Source organism: Gavialis gangeticus, unplaced genomic scaffold (genome assembly GCF_001723915.1).
Source record: "Gavialis gangeticus isolate Ggan-Ray unplaced genomic scaffold, GavGan_comp1, whole genome shotgun sequence".
NCBI classification, from domain to species: Eukaryota; Metazoa; Chordata; order Crocodylia; family Gavialidae; genus Gavialis; species Gavialis gangeticus.
The window spans coordinates 19,659,358-19,666,924 of NW_017729014.1; the positions used below are offsets into that span (position 1 = coordinate 19,659,358).

Consider the following 7,567-nt stretch of genomic DNA (forward strand, 5'->3'; position numbering starts at 1 on the left):
TTTGGGGGGTTTTTTGTTTTGTTTTTATTTTCTACACCTTTGGGGTTTTTTTTTTCTTGCAGTGATTTTGGGATTTAGACTTGTTTTATCTTGTATTCCAATGCTTCTCTCTGTAAAGCCTGTGTAATCCAGGTGGTTGAAGGAACTTGTACAGACTGAGGAATGCAAAGCACTCGATCTTAACGCTTTAATGTGCACCTCTGAAATTCAATAAATTAAGCAAACAGGCAAGCTGGGTCAGCCTAGTATTTTAACCAGACAGCAGCGGCCTAAATACCAGGCTCCTTTCATTTCTTGTATCTCTGAGCTGCTTCTACCGTTGCAATTCACTCGGAGTTCGGAGCAGATTGCTCTCTTCAACCCGAAGTGTGGCTAGGCAGCATGCAAGCAGGCTAATAGCAGCTGAGGAAATGGACTTACACAACGAACTGACTTTATAAAACGGATTCCTTTCTCTTGAAGCCCGAAGCCCATGAAATGCCAGTGCAGCATGTTGCTTGATCCTTTCCTATTTAAAACAGAGTAGATGGGTCACCGTTGCTCCTTTTTCTGCCTTTCATGTGACTCCTCTCACTGAGCCTGCCAGTATTTAATAGAAGTGATTGATGCATGTTGCGTATCAAGATCTTTCTAGGTTTCCGTTCTCTCTAGGGCTGTATTCAAACACTTATGGTTTGGAGTAACTTACTGTTCTGGAAGATGCTCCCCCTAAGAGGGTCATTGAGGGAAATGAGCCACTTTTGCAATTCACACCGCTTACTTCCTACCTGGTAGAGTTTGGGTCCCTTGGAGCTCCTGTACATGTGCAGGGAGCCTGCTCGGACATGCCGTAATTCCAGCTTTGAGTCTGTCGGAGCGTGGAAATTAATTTGCTCCAGCAGCATCCAGTGTCACGTGCATCAGTGTCCTCGCACTGCAAAATGGAGAAGGGGTGCTTTAAGCTAAAGTTCATTCAACCCCCCCACCTCCTGGAGCATGGGTATAAACGCCCTTGGAGAATAGATCTGACGGGGTTCTCGAGGTGTCTGCCAGTCCAGTTGATGGCACGTGGCATTCTGTGGTGCAGCTCTGGCTTGAATCTGGGCACCTGCTTGTTTGAATACAGCCTTGGCTCTTTTCACCAAGTCATGCATGTTGGTAACTTACCTTTGCCATCAACTCTGCTGTCCTGTAACTGGCCAAAGTCTGGTTCATCTGGAACCCAATAAAGCTTTCGTCATCCTTCTTGTCTCTGTATGCACTTGAATTTCAACCAGCCGTGCTCAGTGGGTGTCCCATAAAGTAGTTTAGGGATTGCCTAACTGAAGCAGACCATCTGAGGCTGTTCATTAGCCTTGGGCATGTACTGATTTGAATGTGGGTGGAGGAGCAATCTGTGTGCTCAGCTGCCTCCATGGGAGGCCTGGAGTTTGTGGGCACTCACTCCTGCTCCAGTAGTCCAGTGACATTCTTTGCAGCGAGCACGAAGTAGCCAAACAAACAGTGGGGGCTATGTGCTAAATACACTTCCAGGCAAGGTGTTTGGCAGGAGAGGTTTCAGTGCCACAAACTAAGCTATACTTATCACTGGGTAATTCTGCCTTGCCCTGTAAGGCACAGATAGCAGGGGTGGAGGAGTGAGAGTTCAGAGACGTTTAAGCCTTGCTCCCTGCTTATGAGACTGGCACCGAAAGAGGATAGTTCTTTCGGGTTGGGAAAGCTGCACACCAGGTTAGATGAGCAACTCCCCTTCTCTTGCAAAGCCACGGAAGGTCAGAGGTGGTAGTCTCCAATCTGTTCCCTCCAAACGCACAGCCTTCAACGCCCATGACACAAACGGTAGGACAGAACGTCCGTGCATTCTGTGCAGTAGCTCTCGCAGTGTTGTTCAGCTCTGCTCTTGACACACCAGCTCGTGCTGTCTTCCAAAGGCAGACACTGGCAAAGCGTTGAGTTTCTTTAACAAGTTCATGAAAATGCATTTCTGAAAGAAGAACCTTGTCACAAGCTGATTCTCACTTTCCCTGGGAGTGCAGATAGGTGTTACCTTCCACTCTGCTCAGAAACAGGCACATCAGAATTGCACCGTCCATGTTAACAACTCATAAAAACGTGGTTTAACGTTTGACAGTATAGGCAGTCCTTGGACTTAGGACACAATTGGTTCCTGAAAACCTTGTCGTCTTAAGTCGAAACGTTGCAACTCGGAACCAATTTTCTTATCAGAAACAATGTTCTGAATGGGGGATTGGTTCCTGAACCAAGGCCTGATACCCTATTTTCACCAAAAATACCCCAGAATTTTGTACTCAATCAATTCTAGATGAGTGATATAGCTACATTACTGTATTTATATCGTAAATAGCAATCATATTGATTCGGAAGGACTTCTTTGAGGTGACTTTGCTGGACTTTTTGAAGGGCTCTTGGCTGGAGTCTTCTCAGGAGTGCTGGCTGCAGGTTTTTCTGGAGTCTTGTTTGTTTTCTTAAAGAAAGTGTCCAAGCAAGTTTGGACAGATGTTCTCCAGGGAGATGGGTGACAGCGACCTGTTTGCTGGCATGGCGTCGCATCGGATCAAGTGTTGTAAGCTGAAACTGACGTCAGAAAGTTGAAACAGGGTGTCCATTTATAATTGGTGTAAGTGGAGGACTGCCTGTATTCTGAGAAACATTTGCTGCTGCTTTCCGTCCATCTTGCTTTCCTCACTCCTCCAATCCCTTCTTACTCTTCTGTGACCAGAGCCCCTGTCGATTTAGCTCACTTCCCCATCTACAGAACACTTAAGCTTTAATTTCTCCGCATGTTTTCATTGCGTAATGTTTGGCAGCTCTTTCCCCTGCCGAAGGTGTACTCTTGATGTGGTTTAGCCAAGCTCGGGGGTAAACTGCCTGAATAAACAAAGCGGTGCTACCTGCTCCTGAGGCCTTCTCACGTGGCTCTGTGGGAGAGGCCTCATGTTTCTCTCTCACCTGTGGAGTTAGCCTGCCAGGCAACACATCTGCCTCTGCTTGAAAAACTCACCTTGTTGACATGATCTTTAGATACAGCAAAAACCTCCAAATATATTACAGGTCTCATTTCTCTGTCCCCTCCTTTGCCAGTATCTCTCATGTTTTCTTGCCACAGATCTGTGTTCCTGAAGTCTGGCTTACCTATACCTACCCTGGCAGACTCCTTTCGCTGGCATGGTTTGTTCCCTCTGTGCTACTGGCCGAAGGTGCCCAAGCAAACAACAACTTCAGCTACTGGAAGCTGCTGCTTCACTAAGCAAGTTTGCCAGGTTTGCTGTGCCACCAAAGCTTTCAGTGTAGGCCCACCCTTAAACTCACCAGCTGCCTTTCGATCGTGCTGTGTATGCACCCTGGGTTTTATCTGTGCTCGCCCGTGCACTGGTCTTAACGGTCTGTGTCGAAATGTAGTGAAATTAGTACAAAGTCTTGTAGAGATGCTTCTTTTTGTTTAAATACGTTCCTTACAGAATAACTGAAGTTGTAATGGACGTGGCAACAGATTTGCTACAGCGTGTCTTACAGATGGAAGTAAAATTTCGTTTCTAAAAACAGAGCAACTTTTACACGCGGTGCTATTACGTGCTAGCTGCCTTGGTGTGGACTCTGACTTATGAGATCTGCTTCATTTCCAACCTCTGTGGGAGAAGCACTTCTCCAAAGCCAAATCTGAGATGGCCGCCAAGGGCAGTCCCCTTAGGACAAACCCAAGTAGCTTGTTTAGTAGCTAACATGTTGTCAATGGTGCCTCAGAGAGAGAACAAAGACATGGTCCCTGCCCCAGGCACTTACATTAACAGCAGTATTCTCATCTTTCAAGGCTGCTCAACTGGGAAAGGTCCTTTAGGCTGAATTAAGTGGTTGCCTTGGCTGGAACTGCAATGCTGGATTTCCAATTGCGTCAAATGCTGCTGCGGACGGTATAACACTGAACACGTGAGCAGCCCAGAGCCGGGGGTTGCTAATTGGCATAGATTTGGCAACAAGGTTCTCAGACGCTAACAAAATGTGACTTTTGATTACTTTAATTGTCTTCATTAACAATTTTAAGAGCAGTCCCTTTTCGTATGCCAGCAGTTTGCGCACTCCAAAGACTTCCAGGTCTTTTTCTCTTCTCCCACATCGGCGCGGGAAACCACCTCTAGAAGTGGTGGAATTAGCATTCAGCTCACAACAGCCCTTGCACTGATGAGGCTGGAATTCATCAGCTCCCCAAAAGCTCTCCCTCTAATGAGGCCATCACCCCTTGTGAGTAATCACTGATGAATTTCAAATCAGTCGTAGGAGCATACGAAGGCCTGGCTGGCTTAGCTGAGGTCTCCATTTGGATTTCAGTGCAGTAAGGGGAAAAGGAGCCTGTCTGCCCCCAGCCTACCCCCAGGTCAGCTTTTCCACTCCCCAGTCTCCCTGCTCTGGCTATAATCAAATGCGTTGCAATTTGTGTGTGGTGTTCTCTCTGTTCCAGACCACTAACTGCTGCTGCTTTGCAAAGAAATTGAGCCCTTGACCTTTCCTCAGCTTAATTACGGCTCCTTCTTGTTTTTCACAGTAGCTTTCTTAGTCCGATCCCATCCATTTGGCTGGTGTTCTTTAAATTGCCTTCCTGAAGTCAGACGAATGCAGATCTTCAGGCTCCCAGGTTGTAGCTGTATTGGTCTAGAGGAAAAAGCAATCAGGACTCATGGTAGAGGTGATGTCTTTTTACAGTCTTTTCTCCAATGCCTGAAGAAGGGTGTTTGTGCCCGAAAGCTTGCAATTAAATACTTTTTTTGCAAAAATCTAGCTGGTCTAACAAAAGATATTACCTCTACCATGAGTCCTGATTGATCTTTAGGCTCTACACTTAAATCCTCCCCTCTGGCACTCCACCGTGTCAGAAGCCTTGTGGAAAGGTGATACAGAGCATGCGTCATATTGCTTCCACGTCCTCCCTGGACTCAGAGCAGGTTAGTCTTTCTGTATTGTTAACGTAAGCGCCCTGTGGTTTGTTCTGCGTGTTTTCTCTCAGCCCAGTGACCTAAAGCATTTCCAAGCAGTGAAATGGCCACTGCTTGGCACAAACGCATCACAAACTGCAGCATTTTAAACAACTTTGTACGCTTTCTCTGAGCTTCCAATGATGTACAGGCAACAGCAACAAGGCGAGCGGTTAAACCAGTCGCTTCCAAACACCTCAGTGCCAGCCAAGCTTGGAGTTATTGGCAGAAAGCACCAGCTGCCATTTTGCTTAATAGTGAGAGTCCTGAGCAGCGCACTCTACTTGGGATAAGGACTCGGATCCCTTGCTTACTTGACACGCATAGAAGACAAAGTAAATTGATTTAGGTCTCGAGTAGGACCTGGGACTAGCATGACGATGGGGCGATGCAGGAAGAGCTGTAGCACTGGTTTATCTTTGAGATCCAGCATGCTTCAGGGGATGCAGTATCACTGTAAAGGCTTATTTCTTTCTTTGTAAGTGTTGACATGTGGCGAACCAGATTCGATACCATCTGTTCTAATGAAACATTTTGTTGAAGGGGGCAGGGGATGCTTTTCAAATGATCGTAAAAGAGTTTGGCCCCTGGTTTCCTATGGGAAAACCCAGATGTCGCAAAAGCTGAATGGTTGCTGCTAGGCTGAACAGCCCTCACCCCTTCTACCCGGAGAGTCAAACGGCAGATCCTCTACAGTACTTGACATCCAGGGCGCAAGCTGAATGCTACCACTGTCTTCCTTTGCCAGCAGAGCCTTCCGCATCTGCTGCTGTTAAAACAGACCTCTGGCCACTTTGTCCCTTATACACATGCACCTACTTCAAGTCTTGGTGTTTGTCATGTTGCATCTGGTTTCTACACACACATCTCTACTGATGCAGTTTTGCGAGCTTCCTTCCATTAAGCCCTGCTCACATTTATAAGTGCTGTTAGACACTGCTGGTCCAGACAGCTGCAGCAAACACCTATGGTTCCTGTTACCTAAGTAGTGCTCTTTGGATCCTGGATGGTTTGACAACTCTGCAGTCTCAGTGCCAGAGGAAATGAAAGATGTGGCTCCTCCACACAACTCCCTCCTCTTTATCATGTTCCTTTAACATTCACATTGGCTTGCAGCAGATTAAAATCCCCATGCGCTTTCCTTATCTTTAATGGGACCTATTGCATCTCCTAGAAGACTTCAACACCCTGGTCCTGGAGAGTGCTGAATAGAGAGAGACTTGGCTTCTTGCCCCTCACTACTTCAGTGAATCTCAACACTTCCTGTTGAAATCACCTCTACCCACAGCCTGTGGCCTGTTTCCAGTGCACTTACTCCAGTATTGTCCAAACGCCCCTGTAGTTCCAGGCTACCGTTGTCCTAGGTGTGGGCTTAATGAATAAGGCAACCCAAACACAGGCCCCAGCCCAAGAGCTACTACCACTTTCTCCCTTCAGAATCTCTAACCCAAGTACTGCAGTCAAATTGCTTTAAATCTTATTTGTATTAATATGTTAATTGCATTTCTCTGCCTGGGTCATCAGAGCTTGTTGTATCATCAACTTTGCTGGAAGCATCAGGAGAAAAAATCCCACGCAGTTGTGGGACCTTGTTCGCTGTCTTTTAACAAGCCTGTCTGGTTTTTCAAGCGTCCTTTTGCAGTTGCTTCCTGCTGTTGACTTTGAGGGTGAAAATACTGTGCACATCTAGAATGCCTTCTAAAGAAGGATCTCCAAAGGTTTTTTAAAACCACCGAAGAAGTCTCCCAGTACCTCCAAGGAGGTGCATAAGATGTGTTCCCAGTTTTGCAGCTGGAAAGCAAAGATGGTAGGAAATGAAGCCACTTTGAGATTGTTCAGCAGGCCTGGGGCAGATATAGGAGTAGGACATCTGACCCCCTTTCTCTTGGAGTGGAGGAGGAGAAAGGAAGAGGAAAAAAAAAACACCACCACAAGCAAACCAAAGGTTTTTAAGGTGTCCAGTCTGGCTCTCAAAGTGAAGAATTGATTCACACCACAGCTAACTGATCCACTGGCCACGTGAACTTCCTGCACAGACCTAATGCATCTCATTGCTGAGTTGCATCTCCCTTTGCTACATCAGTCTTGCCTAGTGTGCGCTGTGCTGTCGAGTCCAGATTCTCAAGTTGCCTTCAACTTTCTATTTCGAGAGATGACTGAGTAGCATACCACGCCATACAGGGCGAGGAGCAGAGATGCAAGAAAAAGTTTGCTCTGTTTTTTGCAGGTTCCCAGTACAGCATGTGTATCCTGGTGTGACGGTGCCTTTAGAAAACCCGTTTCCAAAATGTGTCACGTTTATGCTGCATGCTTGATTCTAGACCAAGTCGGATTGGCCTATACATGCTCCACTTGCTTGATTCATACCCAACCCTTAGAACAACAGGAAATGTTCACTGTCACCATAGTGATAGCGGGATGTTAATCATCTGGGTGATTAATACAGCATGGGTATGAGGGGGGGGGAAGAGCAGAGAGCATGACACATGACTTCGAAGTGACTGTAGCGAATTCTTTCGAGCATCTTGTAAAAACATGAATTTACCGCTTCGTGAAATCAAAGACGTGCCGGAGATTATCCCCCCCCCCCCCCCCCCCCCCCC

General features: G+C 46.7%; 1 long non-coding RNA gene across 1 annotated transcript in view; it reads right to left on the reverse strand.

Moving 5' to 3' along the window:
• LOC109293816 overlaps positions 1-4,466 on the reverse strand; it is a 20,567-nt gene extending 16,101 nt beyond the window's left edge. The window contains exons 1-2 of the long non-coding RNA XR_002096409.1: positions 4,456-4,466; positions 3,310-3,312 (exon numbers count right to left, since the gene is read on the reverse strand). This is a non-coding gene — a long non-coding RNA (uncharacterized LOC109293816). The remainder of the gene's footprint in view (positions 1-3,309; positions 3,313-4,455) is intronic.
• Positions 4,467-7,567: the final 3,101 nt, after the last annotated feature.